Source organism: Schistocerca cancellata, chromosome 1 (assembly GCF_023864275.1).
Source record: "Schistocerca cancellata isolate TAMUIC-IGC-003103 chromosome 1, iqSchCanc2.1, whole genome shotgun sequence".
Classification (NCBI taxonomy): domain Eukaryota; kingdom Metazoa; phylum Arthropoda; class Insecta; order Orthoptera; family Acrididae; genus Schistocerca; species Schistocerca cancellata.
Genome location: NC_064626.1, coordinates 365441650 through 365460975, shown reverse-complemented (window position 1 = coordinate 365460975; position 19326 = coordinate 365441650).

Sequence of the window (19326 nt, the reverse complement as noted above, 5' to 3'; positions counted from 1 at the left end):
CATTTCAACTTCCTCTTTCGCCGGCCGGTGTGGCCGTGCGGTTAAAGGCGCTTCAGTCTGGAAACGCGTGACCGCTACGGTCGCAGGTTCGAATCCTGCCTCGGGCATGGATGTGTGTGATATCCTTAGGTTAGTTAGGTTTAATTAGCTCTAAGTTCTAGGCGACTGATAACCTCAGCAGTTAAGTCGCATAGTACTCAGAGCCATTTGAACCATTTGGACTTCCTCTTTCCCGCATTTTGGAAAACACTAGCCTAGAATGGCACTCGACACGAAATTATAGAATCATTCAGCAATTGAGTCACCCTGCGATATCAATCCTTTCCCCCTCAAATACATACAGATGGTGGCTTACTCCTCCATACCACCTTCTTCTGTTTGTGGATGTATGTTAATCCTCAGCATAAGACTGTGCCACACGTAATGACTGGTTACAACGGATCTTTTAAGACTTTAGGGAGCACCATTTCCAGAGCAGGTACACACACATTAAGGAAACGGCAAAGCCTGCAGTAGAGATATCTGTGTGGACATACGAGATCAGCTTGCTGAATGATGGAAAAGATAGAGAAGCTCCAATGAAGAGCAGCGCATTTCGCCCAGGATCATTTAGTCTGCACAGGAGCGTCACAGAGATGCTCAACAAACTACAACGGCAGACGCTACAAGAACGGCATTGTGCGTCATGGAGAAGTACTTTCCAGGAAGAATCAGACAACATATTACTTTCTCCAAGATACTTGTATGTCTTGCACAATGACCACAACTTGAAAATTCAGGAAATTAGAGCTAATACGGAGGCCTAGCAACGCGCCATTCGCGAATGCAACAGGGAAGGTCGGATCAGTTAATGGTACCAGAAGCACCCTCCACCACTCACCGTCAGTTGACCTGTGAATTTGATATAGATCTCGATTTACAACTATAGTTGGACTCACGAACGATGGCAGTCGGGTACAGGCTTGTTCTGTACACCACGTGCTGTCTGGTAGCCAACGAACTTTCGGTAGTGTTCTGACCACTTTGCTGTGGATGTTGTATGCAGTGCCAGTATTATACGCGACCATAGCGAGTTATTTCGTGAATTTTTATTCCATTTGTTGCGAGTTGTGATGGGTGACGTTGATGGTGAGCGACAAAGTCCACACAATCAAGCGAGAGACACAATTTGTGGCACACAGACTTTCTTGAAATGCAATGGTTGTGTGTACACGTACTGCAACTGTCGCTTGGAACTGGGAACAATGCAGTCCCCGTCCTTGTTTCGACCTGCGCCAATTGCCATCGTTCGTGGATCCGACTATACAGAGTGGTCCACTGATAGTAACTGGGCCAATTTCACACGAAATAAGCAGCAAACAAAAAACTACACAGAACGAAACTCGTCTAGCTTCAAGGGGGAAACCAGATGGCACTATGGTTGGCCCGCTAGATGGCGCTGCCATAAGTCAAACGGATATCAACTGCGTTCTTTTAAATAGTAACCCCCACTTTTTTTATTACATATTCGTGTAGTACGTAAAGAAATATGAATGTTTTAGTTGGACTACTTTTTTCGCTTTGTGATAGATAGCGCTGTAATAGTCACAAACATATGGCTCACAATTTTAGACAGACAGTAGTTTTTCCGTTTGACGCTTATTTCGTGAGATATTTGGCCCGGTCACGATCAATGGACCATCCTGTATACAGCCATGGGTGAGGAGATGGTTCTGTAGATGGGGTCGTGGACATGGAGTGCCTCCATGACGATCCCATACAATGGGTCGTAGACATTGACTAAAGCCATGACAGTCTCAGGGGGGGGGGGGGGGGTGACGGTACCATAGACAGTGTTTTAGATGGAAAGTGCATGTATGATGTCCCCACACATATGAGTAGTGGATCCATAGAGGCCTGGAGTTGTTGACAGCGTCAGGTACATCACTGATGGGTTGCAGGTGGTGTTGCTATTGCTACTGCTGCCTCAAGCTCGCCATAGGGTGGCTCCCAGAAATATGCTACAAGGTAAACGACAATAGTAAGCATCTTGTATGTGTAACAATATCAGCAACAAGACTAGTTTGTTAATAATAATTTCTGGTACTCACCGTACATTCATCTGCATCGAATACAGTCCTCATATCGTCATGATCTATTAGAGTGTGACCTCATAGCAGCATCTCAAGATCATCACCATGTTATCGTTATCGAGTACACCTAGTAACAAAGAAACATCCCATAAGCATTGCATGGAAATGTGAAAAGTTGTTGCAGAAGCAGCAGACGCATTACTCACATATAGGCTCAGCTACGTTTGGGTGGACCCATCCCTGCGAGCTCATGGAGGAAAATAGGTTCATGGCTTAAGATAGCTCACTCTAGGTCATCGCTGTTGCTGTGTCTTTTACCCATTACCCCATGGCTATATCTTTATCGATAGGACCTAGAAACGAGAAGAATTCCCTGTAAGCAATACAAGAAAATATAATGTGAATAATTCTTATTCTACAATAAGAATGAATTAATACTATGTATGGGTTTGGTCGTCTATTATGGGCGCCCATCCCTGCAAGCCAGTGGACGAAAATAAGGTCATGACCTGGGATGGTTCATTTTGTATATCAAATAGCATCTAGAAAGAAAAAAAGGAAGAAGAAGAGGAAAAAGAAAAAGAAGAATTCATAAGCAATGCATGAGATGTAGTAGTAATAACAATAATTGTGGAACAAGACGAAAAATGTAACACTAGATACATATCTGTTCACTGACATTCTTAGTCCTACACTGTGAAATCTGTGGCACAAATGGTGCCATGGGCTCCACAACATAATCCACACAAGGTATTTCTCGAAAAGAAAACGAATGGTGTCATATAAGTACTGTGCATAAGAAAAAACCAAATGCAGAAGAAGAGGAAAGGTAGCATTAGCACTAATCAAGTTGTGGAGTCAGCAGACTGTCTACTCCTCAGGTATCAGCTTGCAGAACGACCATGTCCTGGGTGTCCACACAGCCATAGGAGAACGAGATCTGGGCTCAACCTGGTCCATATCCACTACCCACAGTATCACTGAAAAATTCGACGAAGAACACACACACACACACACACACACACACACATACACACACATACATACACATACACACATCTTTATATATTCCGTTTGTCGTCCCACCAGAAGAACTGATAGACTATTGATGCTTCATCACTCCAAGTGGGACTGCCGGCTGTGTCATCAGGACCGAAGTGCAGGCCTGCAGTGTGGCCTATTAAAAGTCCATCTACAGAGGGAAGCTAACATTTGTGATGGTCTCTGATCTGACCAATAGTGTAGTCCCACCACAGCCATTTTTTTTTTTTTGACCAATCTGAGCAGGAAACGCTACCTTCGTATTTTTTGACTAATCGAAGCAGAGAACGCCGTCTTTTTTCTATCAGTCAGATAGGACATGCTGATGCCATAGCAGATCGAAACAGATATTTTGCTTCGTAATCCTGGAACTGTATGGCGATGATGTAATGTCAATATAAAATGCCTATGGGCACAGAGTTGGTTTACAGATCAGTCGCGCCTTGCAGCAGTAACAGCAGCAGCTACTACCACCTGATGACGCCGAGCAGTTGCATCGTTGAAATATTGTGCAAGTTACACAATACGATCCGGCGGCAAACCCGAGAAGCGTATTTCCACTTTGGTATATTATGTTAGCATGCAATCTTATTTTATCAGTGTTGGACCTTGTTAAATCTACGACCTTTAACATAATTGGTGAATGACAGACACAAATACTTTTTACATATTTTATTTTAGTCTTATAACCGGTTCAGGCTACCGTGCCCCTCTTCAGATGGCTAATATTTTTCGCTACTCAAACGTTTTGACCAACAGCATGTCGTCTGCTTCACACTGCACAAGAATATTTTCTTATTTAGTGGCACTTTATATGTTGTTTCATTAATAAAAATTGAATTTCTTTATATATGACGCAAAATAGTTGTGTCCACATATATAAATTCCAGCAGGTGACGGTATGTTTTGTTGTGGTCTATGTGGCTTTAAGTTTGACGTATATGTTCTTGAATGCCACACAGCACGCACATTGTTAAACAAATAACTGTGGCACCTTCGTAATTTTCTTAAAATGACTGTTGAGCATCACACATGTGCTATATACAGTTGACGTTCTAGTTTAGAATTTAAACATTACCGCTAAACAAAGAGACAACGATATCATTCATTAAATATTGAGCAAGGACGTAAACAGAGCAAAGGTGATCTGTGGAATGTGCAAAATGAGACATATTAATAACAGAAAAATGTTTGCACTCTTTCTTCTTTTCTTCACTGTCAGTGTTCTCAGTGTTCATGATATCTTACACTCAAGATTCTGCCGGTCTGTCCAAGACAAAAGCTGGGGCAGTCGGGGCAAATAATCTTGTAAATTCCCGTTTTTTTTCTAGGCCTAGGCTGGTGGTTTTAGTGTTGTGGATAATGTTATGTTGCATAGTGTTATTTGGTGCGGAAATTTATTTGAGATTGTGCCTAGGAATGGAATGCATGCAATTAGTTCCTTATCTGCTGCTGATTGCAAATTTACTGCAGGTGACTTCTTTTGTACATATAGTCAATTATTTGTGACATATAGCCATTATTTTTAGCTCCTGTTTTCATTATATTGATTTCTTTCTGCTTGGCAGATGAACCGAGAGAAATTTTATGTATACGGTTCAACATGGATCTGAACTTAGCCGTTTTATGCTGTGTATGGTGTCATGATGAATTATTTATAATTACCGCTCAGCAGTGAATTTGATATCAGGGTGCATGTTCTTCATGGCATTTGCAAATGATTCTATTTCATCTACTCTATCATTAAACAAGATGATTGTGTCATCAACATACCTTTTGTAATAAATCAGTTTATCTCTTAAGTGGGTATTGGCCCTGAAAAATTTATTTACCAAATGGTTAATATAATATCGACTAAAAGGCCTGCAAGACTGCTTCCCATTGCTAAGCCGTCCGGCTGCATATAGATTTTCTTGTTGAATGAGAAGTAGTTATTTGCTAGAATTAATTCTAAAACCTATAAGTTTGTATATCTCTGCCTTGCAAAGCTGTTTGTTTTTACTAAACTGCACTTAACTATTTCAATGGTATATTCGTATACAGATTTAGCACTGTATGCAAATTTAGCACTGTCTGATATGTGCACATCACTTACACCATTTCATTTAGTTCATCATATTAGATGTTTAAGAAAAGTCTGCAACAGTTTTATTCATGATTTAAATTATAAAAACTGTTCGAGGTACTTACATTTTGATCCTTAGCACAACGCTTTTCGAGGATTTATTCTCATTTTCAAGTGCATTTGCGAATTTGTTTGTATGAATATGTTAGGTGATGTCTGCATGCGTGACTTTCTGCCACTCTAGCGTATTTTTGCAGTTAGATTGCAATTTGGAAATCAGACAAAATTAATATTTGGGTCCAATATCTTTGTGGAATGTTTTGCAAACAAACAATGTAAGTGTGTGTGACATTCTGTATGATAGAGGAGGCATAATATCTGTAAGTAGACAAACAAAAATACCATTCCTAATATTGACATTTAAAAACACTCAAAGATTCATTTTGTCCGATTTTCCGAATGCAGACGTGACAGAAGAAGAAAATCACGCTTGCAAACATTACCAAGCATATTCATGTAAACAAATGCACAAATTCGCTTGAAACTGAGAATAAATTCTCGAAAGGCGCTGTGCTAAGCACCAAAACATAAATACACTCCTGGAAATGGAAAAAAGAACACATTGACAGCGGTGTGTCAGACCCACCATACTTGCTCCGGACACTGTGAGAGGGCTGTACAAGCAATGATCACACGCACGGCACAGCGGACACACCAGGAACCGCGGTGTTGGCCGTCGAATGGCGCTAGCTGCGCAGCATTTGTGCATCGCCGCCGTCAGTGTCAGCCAGTTTGCCGTGGCATACGGAGCTCCATCGCAGTCTTTAACACTGGTAGCATGCCGCGACAGCGTGGACGTGAACCGTATGTGCAGTTGACGGACTTTGAGCGAGGGCGTATAGTGGGCATGCAGGAGGCCGGGTGGACGTACCGCCGAATTGCTCAACACGTGGGGCGTGAGGTCTCCACAGTACATCGATGTTGTCGCCAGTGGTCGGCGGAAGGTGCACGTGCCCGTCGACCTGGGACCGGACCGCAGCGACGCACGGATGCACGCCAAGACCGTAGGATCCTACGCAGTGCCGTAGGGGACCGCACCGCCACTTCCCAGCAAATTAGGGACACTGTTGCTCCTGGGGTATCGGCGAGGACCATTCGCAACCGTCTCCATGAAGCTGGGCTACGGTCCCGCACACCGTTAGGCCGTCTTCCGCTCACGCCCCAACATCGTGCAGCCCGCCTCCAGTGGTGTCGCGACAGGCGTGAATGGAGGGACGAATGGAGACGTGCCATCTTCAGCGATGAGAGTCGCTTCTGCCTTGGTGCCAATGATGGTCTTATGCGTGTTTGGCGCCGTGCAGGTGAGCGCCACAATCAGGACTGCATACGACCGAGGCACACAGGGCCAACACCCGGCATCATGGTGTGGGGAGCGATCTCCTACACTGGCCGTACACCACTGGTGATCGTCGAGGGGACACTGAATAGTGCACGGTACATCCAAACCGTCATCGAACCCATCGTTCTACCATTCCTAGACCGGCAAGGGAACTTGCTGTTCCAACAGGACAATGCACGTCCGCATGTATCCCGTGCCACCCAACGTGCTCTAGAAGGTGTAAGTCAACTACCCTGGCCAGCAAGATCTCCGGATCTGTCCCCCATTGAGCATGTTTGGGACTGGATGAAGCGTCGTCTCACGCGGTCTGCACGTCCAGCACGAACGCTGGTCCAACTGAGGCGCCAGGTGGAAATGGCATGGCAAGCCGTTCCACAGGACTACATCCAGCATCTCTACGATCGTCTCCATGGGAGAGTAGCAGCCTGCATTGCTGCGAAATGTGGATATACACTGTACTAGTGCCGACATTGTGCATGCTCTGTTGCCTGTGTCTATGTGCCTGTGGTTCTGTCAGTGTGATCATGTGATGTATCTGACCCCAGGAATGTGTCAATAAAGTTTCCCCTTCCTGGGACAATGAATTCACGGTGTTCTTATTTCAATTTCCAGGAGTGTAACTGATGCAGTTTTCATTATTTAACTCACGTCATTAATAAATTGTTTCGAACTTCTGAGCGAGAAGTTGTCATCAAACCTGTACATAAATATACCTGTCCACGAAACTATTGAAATATTTAATCAGTGCTGTGAATAACATGCACCCCAATATCAGATTCACTGTTGAGCATCAGAGAGACGAGGTTATCAAATTTCTTCATCTTAGACTAAAAACGTTGAATCAAAAGCATGTCTTTGAAATTCGTAATAAACCAACTATCACAAACGTAATGTTATAAATAATTCTTAATGGCACCCAACACAAAATGGCTTATTTCAGATCCATGCTAAACCATACAAATAAAATTCGCCTCAGTTAACGTATCAAGGAGAGAGAAATCAATATAATCAAAATTGTAGCTAAAACTAATGGTTATAAACCAGAAATAATGTATAGTCCGTACAAAAAAAATAGAGATAGTAAATCACTTGCAGTAAATCCACAACCACCAGCAGAAAAGGAACTAGTTGCACTAAACTGAGTACAAATTTCATTATTTAATATTATGATAAACCTAATGATGAGTGTGACTGCGAACTGAAGTATTGTTGAAGTGAAACTATTATTTAATAAACAGTGACTGTTGATGCAGTCGTAGTCCATCAGAATTATTTAGTATAAACCATGTGCATCCTGCCACTCTATACATGCGATCTAATTAGCCTGTTTAAAAATCAAACAGGACATGGGACTCGTACCAAGCAGACGATCACAGATCTTAATCTTCCCTTGATTAACTGGAAGTGTGATTTTCGCACACCCTCAGTAAAATAATAAGCGATTGGCTTTAATCTGATTTGCGACCACTAGTGGCCGTCAAAATATATTGAGATGGGGAGGAAGCTTACCAAAAGTATAAACAGTAACTGCCTTTTTAACTTTTGATCACTGTTTGCATTATTGTAAGACACTTCCATCGAATACAGTGTGTCCATAATTAAATATCCAGATTCAAAACACTGTAGAAATAGATCCATTGATCAGAATGATGTCAAATATCAACACTATAGTATTGACGCAGGAGGAAACGTCATGGAGCAAAACAAATTTAACGAAATTATTAGCAATAGATGTCACTGTAAGCGTCTTAACATAAATGATGTCGGCTACAAATGACAGATGAGTTCCGTGTTACACCATCCGAACTGTTCAATATGCATAACTTCGTATGTTCGGCAGTCTACAGTTGTGGCACTATTAGGTAAGCCTATCCACCTCAGCAAGGTCGTATCATATCGGATGAGGAAAATCGGGTTTTAATCATCCGGAGACGAAAAATAGCATAAAAAGCAAAATGAGATCAGTTTCTACCTTTCGTGAGACTGGTAGAAGACGCTTTCAGTATGCTGTCTACCGTTTTCTGCCAAAACTTGAAATCAAGAAACAGCGTGTTGCACAACAGATCACAGTGTCTCGGGGGTCACGTCAGAATGCTTTGCGCATGCGTGCCTTGAATTCAGCTACTTTCATAATTGGAGGATTGATCACAACATCTTTCAGATTACCCCACAGCCAGAAGTCACACCGATTAATATCCGGTGATCTACAGTGCCAGGCTGTAAGGAAATGTCGGGTGATAATTGTCGCATTGCCGAAATGCCTCTGCAGCGGTCGTTTCACTGGCTGTGAATGTGCGTAGGAGCACCACCTTGCGTAACAATGATCCATACCCACACATCCAAGCTGCTGAAGGTCTGGTATGACCGTGCGCAAAAGACTCTCATAGACTTTACCAGTGACGGTACGACTCCTCTTCTCGAAAAAATACGGCCCTACGATAAATAGAATAAAGTGGTCCAAGTTGTTTTGCGTGCGGATTTCCCGTTGCCCATATTGTGTAACTCTGCATAGTGACATGTCCTTGGAGACGGAAATGAGCTTCGTCTATTCACAGAATGTTTCATAGCCATCAATTGCCCACTTCTATGCAAGCGAGAAATTCCAGAGCGTAAATTTGTTTTGCCGGCAAGTCAACAGGAAGCAACTCCTGGACTGATATGTTTCGTAGGGTTTTATTCACTGTATTCGCAAGCATGTCCAACGCTTTTGCAGTTCCCCGTGCACTGTATATTTGCACACCAACGCGCGAGCACGCGGTCGGGTTAACTGCCTTCCTCCCTTTTCTGTATTGCACTTCGAAAGAATCTGTCTTTTCGGATTTCGTAATCATTTTCCCCAAGCCTTTAGCACACATCGGAGGAATGCCTTTTTTCATACGCTAAACCGTCGGGAACTTCTGCAGGACTTCTGGTGCACAGACACCGTTCTTGTAAAAGAGCTTTACCAGCAGCGCGATGCTTTGTGGAAATAGACAAGTTGGGCCTCTTTGACGCAAACTGAGGAAAATCCGTGTGCCGCACGTCTGTTGGTGTGCATATTCTGACGCTTACAGCGCCATCTATTGGTAAAATTTTTGATATTTTTTTGTTGTTCCATGGCTTTTTCCAGCGCATCAATAAAATACTGCCACGCGTTAGTGGCCGCGTGGTTTGAAACGTCCTGTCACGGGCTGCGCGGCCACTCCCGCCGGAGTTTCGAGTCCTCCCTCGGGCATGGCTGTGTGTGTTGTTCTTAGCATAAGTTAGTTTAAGTAGTGTGTAAGTCTAGGGACCGATGACCTATGCAGTTTGGTCCCTTAAAAAAATCACATAAATTTGAAAATTTGAACAAAATGCTGTTCAAAATCGACATTATATTCAGTGATTCTCTTTCTACAGTGTTTTGAAATTGGATCTTTAACTATGGACACCCAGCGTTTTGTAGCCGACGTGGTGTCTACTCAGCAACAACGTTACACTTCTCCCTTCCAACGACGAACAGTATCTACACTACTGGCCATTAAATTTGCTACACCAAGAAGAAATGCAGATGATAAACGGGTATTCATTGAACAAATATATTATAGTAGAACTGACATGTGATTATATTTTCACGCAATTTGGGTGCATAGAACCTGAGAAATCAGTACCCAGAACAACCACCTCCGGCCGTAATAACGGCCTTGATACGCCTGAGCATTGAGTCAAACAGAGCTTGGATAGCGTGTACAGGTACAGCTGCCCATGCAGCTTCAACACGATACCACAGTTCATCAAGAGTAGTGACTGGCGTATTGTGACGACCCAGTTGCTCTGCCACCATTGACCAGACGTTTTCAATTGGTGAGAGATCTGGAGAATGTGCTGGCTAGGGCAGCAGTCGAACATTTCCTGTATCCAGAAAGGCCCGTACAGGACCTGAAACATGCGGTCGTGCATTATCCTGCTGAAATGTAGGATTTCGCAGGGATCGAATGAAGGGTAGAGCCGCGGGTCGTAACACATCTGACATGTAACGTCCACTGCTCAAAGTGCCGTCCAGACGAACAAGAGGTGACCGAGACGTGTAATCAATGGTACCCCATACCATCACGCCGGGTGACACGCCAGTATGGCGATGACGAATACACGCTTCCGATGTGCGTTCACCGCGATGTCGCCAAACACGGATGCGACCACCATGATGCTGTAAACAGAACCTCGATTCGTCCGAAAAAATGACGTTTTGCCATTCGTGCACCCAAATTCGTCGTTGAGTACACCATCGCTGGCGCTCTTGTCTGTGATGCACCGTCTAGGGTAACCGCAGCCATGGTCTCCGAGCTGATAGTCCATGCTGCTGCAAACGTCGCCGAACTGTTCGTGCAGATGGTTGTTGTCTTGCAAACGGCCCCATGTGTTGACTCAGGGATCGAGACGTGGCTGCACGATCCGTTACAGCTATGCGGATAAGATGCCTGTCATCTTGACTGCCAGTGATATGAGGCCGTTTGGATCCAGCACTGCGTACGTGTTACCCTCCTGAACCCACCGATTCCATATTCCGCTAACTGTCATTGGATCTCGACCAACACGAGCAGCAGTGTCGCGATACGATAAACCGCAATCGATAGGCTACAATGCGACCTTTATCAAAGTCGGAAACGTGATGGTACGCATTTCTCCTACTTACACGAGACATCACAACAACGTTTCACCTGGCAACCTCGATCAACTGCTGTTTGTGTATAAGAAATCGGTTGGAAACTTCCCTCATCACGTTGTAGGTGTCGCCACCGACGCCAGCCTTGTGTGAATGCTCTGAAAAGCTAATCATTTGCATATCACAGCATCTTCTTCCTGACGGTTAAATTTCACGTCTGTAGCACGTCATCTTCTTGGTCTAGCAATTTTAATGGCCAGTAGTTTAATTTATTTTCTCTATTCCTGCCTTCGTTCATTCGCTCTTCGTATTTGCACGGTACGATTTTTCGTTTATTGCAAGCTGTTACAGTTGAAACGTGGTTTCGTTTGCGCCTATTGGCAGATATTCTAGTAGTTGTGCCTTGGATGCAACGCGAGTGGTGCATGTTTGTCTGCCATCTTCGATACCGGATCGGTAAGTTAACCGCAGAGGAAGTTCCAGGAAGGAGCGTGCAGTACAGAAAGACGTATGCGCCGTCCTTCAGCGCCTGCTAGCGATGCCACAATGTCACAACGTTCAGTACATTCTAGTTCACATCTGCGATACCGTTATGTTGCGACTACGCTCGTAAAATCAAGTCAGTTAGCGCCATGTACAAGAAAACAACTTTCGATGGCTGTAGCGTTCTTCGTTATTTGCGAAATAATAAGTTACACTTCTTTTCATGTTATAGACCGAATTCATCCAAGAGACAGTTTATATCAGAATATTGTTTGGTCTGCACGTATCAAGCAATAGTTCCTTGACTTCACGAGGGTTCTATAGTCACAGAACGTTCTCTCAATAAAGGAGAAATCTTTGAATCAATCCCATGCATATACATTCTTTTTGGGGTACAGTTCACAGACAATGGATTCCCTTTACTCAGAATATGAACACCGAGTAATGACAAAATGTTATTGTTAATACTCAATATCATTGACATCATGTCTATGAGCAGCAATAAGCTATAGCTAGTATAGAAAGTTAGAGCTGCTTGTATACACATTATACAAGCAGCTCTAACTTTCTATCACTAGCCAGTGCAATGTGCAATGATTTGTGAGACAGAAGGTAAGCCACATTCGCGAACAACCGATGGTCTGTTACACCATTGCGTCTCGTTCCGGCCGAGAGTAGTTTTTAGGTGGCTACTCACTCTCATCTTCGGGGAATGCTGATCTGGCAGTCCAGTCTCTTACTGTTAACAAACAGTTACAAAAAAAATTTACACGGACAATTATGGTGACGGGAAACACGTCCAATCACAGATTTAAAACACAATAACAGCCGAAACACAGATTTCGATTGGCAATATTTTACGAACAAACGGCGAAGAAAAAGATCAAGCGATTGAAAAGTTAAGTTTTTCAGCAGTAAGCATCGCAAGAGGTAGAATTTTAGGCCAGAAGCTTATTGTTGGAAAAATAAGAAGCTTGTAAAGTTAGCTTGACTAAACAGAACGTAGAGGACTTGTATTTTAGCGATTCTTAGTGTATTTCAGTTAAAGTGCCCACTAATCTGCGACCAGTTTCATCTTTTGTGCTTTGTAACTTGGGTGTTAGTAACTGAAATAAGACTTATTTAAAATCCATTCAAATCCTTTACCCGAAACAAGACATATTCATTAGTAGCACTCATTCATGTTCCCAAAAGTAAAAGAAGAAATAACTTGAATTTAAGTTCCCTTCGACATCGGCATCGGTGGAGCAGCAGGACAAATTCATTTATCAAGACATGCAGTTGGTGTGATAAAGCAAGAATCTTGAAACTAAAAGAAACACATGCTCGCTCGCAAACTACGAAGAATATGGCAATAAACGTGTCACAGTGCTGAGGCCATAGTAAACCCATTCCTTCATGTATATTTAAATCAAAATGCTGGTCTTCCTCGGTGGTGTACTTGGTATCGAAGGACAGTTAGGTTGTAACAGCCCACCCACAATGAGTGTTTTTAAGCCAGACTTCCAGCTCAGTTGAGCAAAGGCGGTGTAACCGTCTGTGGCCTTTCTGAAAAATCCAGTCCCACATTAGTCTCACACGAAACAACGCTTAGGAAAAGTGAAAGACAAGGGTACGTTGAGTCTGCAAACTCCTGCTTACACTATGCTCTGATGATCCATTTATAAGATAACCTCCAGCCCTTGAGAGGAATCCGGCTTTACGTCAAAGGCTACAAGATACATTTCGCCCAGATTGCTTCTCTAATATTAACGGATTTTAAAACTGTTAACTGATGCGTTGGTTTCCATACTTCTACGTTTCAACGACCGTGACTTTTGTGGGAGCTTATTGCTTTAGATGTCTTGTGCAATGTATTATTATTTGAGAGATCAATTAAAAGAGATCAATGACACAGAACAGATCATACCACAGAAATTATCGATAATAGCTTCATCAAATTTGAAGTGAACACATTTCATACCTCAGAAATTATAGGTAGTAATCTTCTGCAGAGATGTTTCCAGAGGTTGATTCTGACATTTACTGTGATTTATTACACAACCTTGATTCTGTACGAGAAATATGTTTAGGAATAAAACATCCCCCAGGCTGTGGCTAAGCCATGTCTCCACAGTATCCTTTCTTTCAGGAGTGCTAGTTCAGCAAGCTTCGCAGAAGAGCTTCTGTAAAGTTTGGAAGGTAGGAGGCGAGATCCTGGCAGAAGTAAAGCTGTGAGTACCGGGCGTGAGTCGTCCTTCGGTAGCTCAGATGGTAGAGCACTTGCCCGCGAAAGGCAAAGGTCCCGAGTTCGAGTCTCGTTCGGGCACACAGTTTTAATCTGCCAGGAAGTTTCATATCAGCGCACACTCCGCTGCAGAGTGAAAATCTCATTCTGGAAACATCCCCCAGGCTGTGGCTAAGCCATGTCTCCGCAGTATCCTTTCTTTCAGGAGTGCTAGTTCTGCAAGGTTCGCAGAAGAGCTTCTGTAAAGTTTGGAAGGTAGGAGGCGAGATACTGGCAGAAGTAAAGCTGTGAGTACCGGGCGTGAGTCGTGCTTCGGTATCTCAGATGGTAGAGCACTTGCCCGGGAAAGGCAAAGGTCCCGAGTTCGAGTCTCAGTCGGGCACACAGTTTTAATCTGCCAGGAAGTTTCATATCAGCGGACACTCCGCTGCAGAGTGAAAATCTCATTCATTATGTTTAGGAATAGTTTTCACCTTTTATCGCCATCAATGAGAAGTTCTGAGGATGGTCATAAGATGTTGGAAGCAGTCATGGAAAGCTATCAGATATGCTGAAACTTCATTTCATCCCTTCCTCGGAACTGCAGTGGCGCTAAGCGAAGGCTCACGCTCTTGGAACGTGGAACTAATTACACGACATATTGCTCCGAAGATCAACTAGGAAACGAATATTGGATATATTTACAAAATAATTTAATACTGGTCACGAACTTCGCTTTGATCTCCAAGACAGATTTACACTTGTTAGCTGCTGAGTACCAATGACTGATGTCCTTTAGCTGTCTACCACTGCTTTCTTCCTCTTCCTCGAGAGGTTGTGCATTGCGAAGATTATTGTCTCGCAATATTTGGTTACATATTTTTTGGATATTCTATTCTCTAAAATTATGAAGAATGTAGTAACCAGTCGCGGAAACATAATTGTTTTTATCTTGTTGCAAATCGATTTCGACTGATATCAATCATCATCGGTGCTAATACAAATACAAGAGACAGGGCATAAACAACAACTGCCTTAACAAACGAAAAAATTGACAATAAAACATAGTTACATCAATTACAACATATAAAGATGTCTGAAATTAAAATTCAAAGTCATAACATACCATTTTTCTAACCGATACCTGTCATAAGTAGAATGATTGTCCTTGGCAGATTTCTATCACAAAGTGACACATCATAGGTCAATACTACATCATGAGGTGGCGCCACGTTGCAATAAGCGCCCGCTATGTAAAATACAAAAGTAATGTAAAATAGAAGCAATAAGGAATACATCACATTACAAAAGAATTATGCAGTGATGGTAATTGATAATACCAGTTTAAATAATTACAACAAGTGAAAATGTCTGAACATTGTTTGTCAGAAGATAATAACAAATTAAGTATAGTACGTCAAAACTACGATCGTCAAAATTGTAAGAAGAGATAAACTTGCTAAAAATATGATTCCATTCACACAAATTTAGGAAATGAAACTTGTGTGTCATAAAGACGAAACCAAATAGTCGCATCAATGGCCATCTTGCCGTTCTACATACGAACTACAAGTGCATCAAAAGGCACATTTATGTTACTTCCAATAGATGACACTATGTTACTGAATGCACAAATCCAAAGTTGACAGAGTTCAGGTAAAAAATTAAAGTACGAGATAAACAATGGTATTACTTAAATAATTCGACTAACAAAAGTGTTGCACATTTAAAGAACCATATATGTGGATAACGACATTAGATCTACTTTGCAGACTACAGCCTCATGAACAAATGTACAATGCGCCCTTACATTTCTCATGAGTATGGTGGTAATCGATACAAAGATTGCCATATTATTGCCAAGAACTGGCGATAAAATAGGTGCTCAAAAATCAATCACAAAACAACAAGAGCAGCAATTCTAAACACCAAAAACCATTTATAATCTACCAACCACTTTTTGAATAAGAATGGCTCAGTTTAGGTATGAAAATTGACAATTGCATCAGATTTCACAAAACACATATTTTCATTAAAAGTTAATACATATAAGGAGATACAAAACATAACTTTGGCACCATGTTAGTAAACACAGCGTCAGCGCACGCGCAGAACGGCCGCTCTGCGTCTCCTGGCTGAAGGCGTTTGAGTCTGGCGCCATCTATCTGCAAATTTTTGCGCATGCGTGGTTTCTGCGCCTGCACAATCTTCACGCGCGTGCTCTATATACAGCGGCGTCGACATGCGGATCTTTTCAGTCGTACCTAGCCACCAGCGAGGTTAACCATCTGATGATGTCGGACAGTTGCTCCGAAGAAATATTGTGGGATTTGCTCAACGTCATCCGGCGGCACACCCGTGAAGACTATTTACAACATATCCGCTGGGAAAGCCTGAAGAGTCACAGATACAAAACCATTTATAAATCAAAAGTTAAAATTGTAGAATAAATAGACGTAATTCGATGTAAGGTGACCCATATAATCATCAGGAAGGGAGCAACACAACATATATATTATATCGTTTTTTTCTTTCTTTCTTTATTGTGATTTCGTTCCCCTGTCCCATATGGGCAGGGGAGAGCTGTCAGCGGCACAATATGCCGCTCTTCAGCTGACTGACATGACAACTAATACAAGAATGACATGTTACATATAAGGCGATAAAAAAGGGGGACATAAAACAGAGTAAGGGGAGACAATGGAGGTAAAAATACACTGACATGGAGATGTTCATAGGGGGACAATTAAAAAAGTCGAAATAAAGTTAAAGAAAAACTGTTGGCGATTCTTAAAACACAAAGAAGACACTGATGGCACACACCAGGTTAAAAGTCGACCACAGTATTAAAAACACTCTAGAACAGCACACTTTAAACCCACTTAGAGCACACACGATGAAGAATAAAACTGCCAGATGGGACCAGCCGAGGGAGAGGCTGAAGAGGATGGAAAAGGAGGGGAGAGCAAGGGGCATCAGGAGAGGTGGCTGGATGAAAAGAGTAGGGGCGCCAGCAGGTACACCAAGAGGCAGGAGACTGGTGGGGCAGGAGATGAAGAGGGAAGACAAGGCAGGAGGGAGCACAAGAGAGGGAGGGGACGTAGGAGGGGAAAGCCACTCAGGAGAAGAGAGGGGGAGGAGAGGGCGCCCTGAGGAGGAGGCAGGAGGAAGATGGGTTTAGAGTTGGTAGGAAGGGTAAATGTCAGAGTGAAGCCCATCACCCGGGAGGGGTAGATGGTGGAAGATGCATTGGGAAAGGAGGCGGAGGGTGTGGAGATGGAGAGAGGGTGGTACACAACGGTAAAGGCGCGGCAACGGGCTGGGGGTGGAGAGGAAGGGAGACACCAGGGGGTGAGGGGGATCAATGCGGTGGACAATATATAGTGTGCGGATGTGTTCAAGGAAAAGAAGAAGCTGGGGGAAGGGGATGAGGTCGTAGAGGATGCGCATTGGGGATGGAAGGCAGATGCAGAAGGCGAGGCGGAGCGCATGGCGTTCGAGGATTTGGAAGGATTTATAGAACCTGGGAGGGGCGGAAATCCAAGCCACGCTGGCATAACAGAGTATGGGGCGGATTAAGGATTTATTATGTCGTTCTAATGTGAACACATATGAACAAACTTGTAATCACAGATCATCTGCTCAATGCAGCAAACTTAAATTCTAGTGGCCTCAAATATTCGTTGAAACACCGATTAGCTACGTTAGTTTGCCCAAAAAATATAAAGGCCGCTATACATCGAGTAAGGTGATACTGATAACGACCTGTCAATCATTAGAAAATGGAAAAACAGTAACGACATAATCTGTAAATCTACTCCTTCAGCGAACTAGATCGAACCACTGAGGCCATCTACAGAGAAAAAGCATAGTTGTTGATGAGCACACAAAATTTCCAAAACGATAGATGGCGGTGCAAGGGAGTAGAACTATCAAGTATGGTGTGCAGTTTTTATCTAGCTAAATGGATGAAAAGCTATTATTTTTCATTGCTGGTAGAATGGGTAAAATCATGCCTGTTTACATACGCTCTATAAGCGGAAAACGCCACTATTTATGAAGCCCAACATTTATGGAGCCAACATTCAAACTTCTATTCTCTTTTTACTCTTTTCGTTTTAGAGTGGTTTATTTCTCTCCAGAGTAGCGCTTTGGGCATTTTGTACCAATCGCTGGTCTGATCGCATTGTTCTAAATTCATCTTGAAGTTGAAGCTCACTCTTATGTCTGTATTTATTTACAAATAAATTTGTTTTTGGATAGGTTGCACCTTGAGCAAACAGTTATTTTCTTGTTTTTACTCATACATATTTCGGTGAATTTAGATCATCATCAGTGGGTTTCTTTATTTTCTTTTTATTAAACAACATGAAAATTGATCTTTACTATCTGTACATACAGAAATCTCAGTTTTTAAGAAAGTATCCACAAATTTGAAAACAGACAAAAAATATTTTTATATGTACCTTGTTATCACATGCTGCGACTTTTGTGGTTTTCTGTATTTTGCTTTGCAGTCGTTTTTCTTTCACGAATTCTCATCTGAAACTATACATAGCTTAATGTAGAAAGTTATTTGTGTCAAAAACTTACGACTGAGAGTGATATGATGAATATTATTTTATTCTATGTGGAAGAATGTGAGAGTGTGCGTTTGTGTCTGTCAATGCAATTTGTTTCCACTTACTTTTTCTACTTTTTCCAATATCATCACTTTGAAAACTGCGTTTCGAAACTTGCGCTTTGTCACTGTTTATAAGAAACGAAAACAACAAAGCGAAGAGTTTAATGCATTAATCTGTTCTGGAGGGGAGCTTTGAATTTTGTTTTGATCTTAGACTTCGCGAGGTGTATCTGACTTCATGTGTGTGTGTGTGTGTGTGTGTGCGCGCGCGCGCGGGCTTGTGTTTACCGATTTGGGTCGACAAGCTATTCTTTGAGGACAGAGAACAGTTCCGTTGTAAAGAGCTGTGTATAGCATTCGTTTATTATTTCTTGTCCTTCAACTATGGCTTTCTGTATTGGGTAGTTTCCTCGGCTATTAAGTATTTTTGGTGATGGAGCGGGGGGGGGGGGGGGGGGACTGTTGCTGCATATCATAACTTCTAGGCCGCTGCTGATGTCTGTTTATCGGTAGTCCTTATCCATATCCACAAGGTGCTCCGCAAATTATGAATAGCAGCTGTTAAATTTTCGTGCTTTTCTTCGTTCAGTGTACCCTATATTGAAATTTCTGCTTGTCTGCCCAATGTAAATTGAAATTCAATCCTGATGCGTCAGCTGATAAATACCAAGTGTATTCTGTTTGTGTTGGTGATGGCTGCACTTAGTTTTCTCTGTATTATCTGCTTTGTAGGCTATTTTTAGTCCTTGTTTTGCGAATGTGTTCCCTACTCTGTGAGCTGTTCTAAGTAAGAGTGTATCGTTTGCTTGCTGATG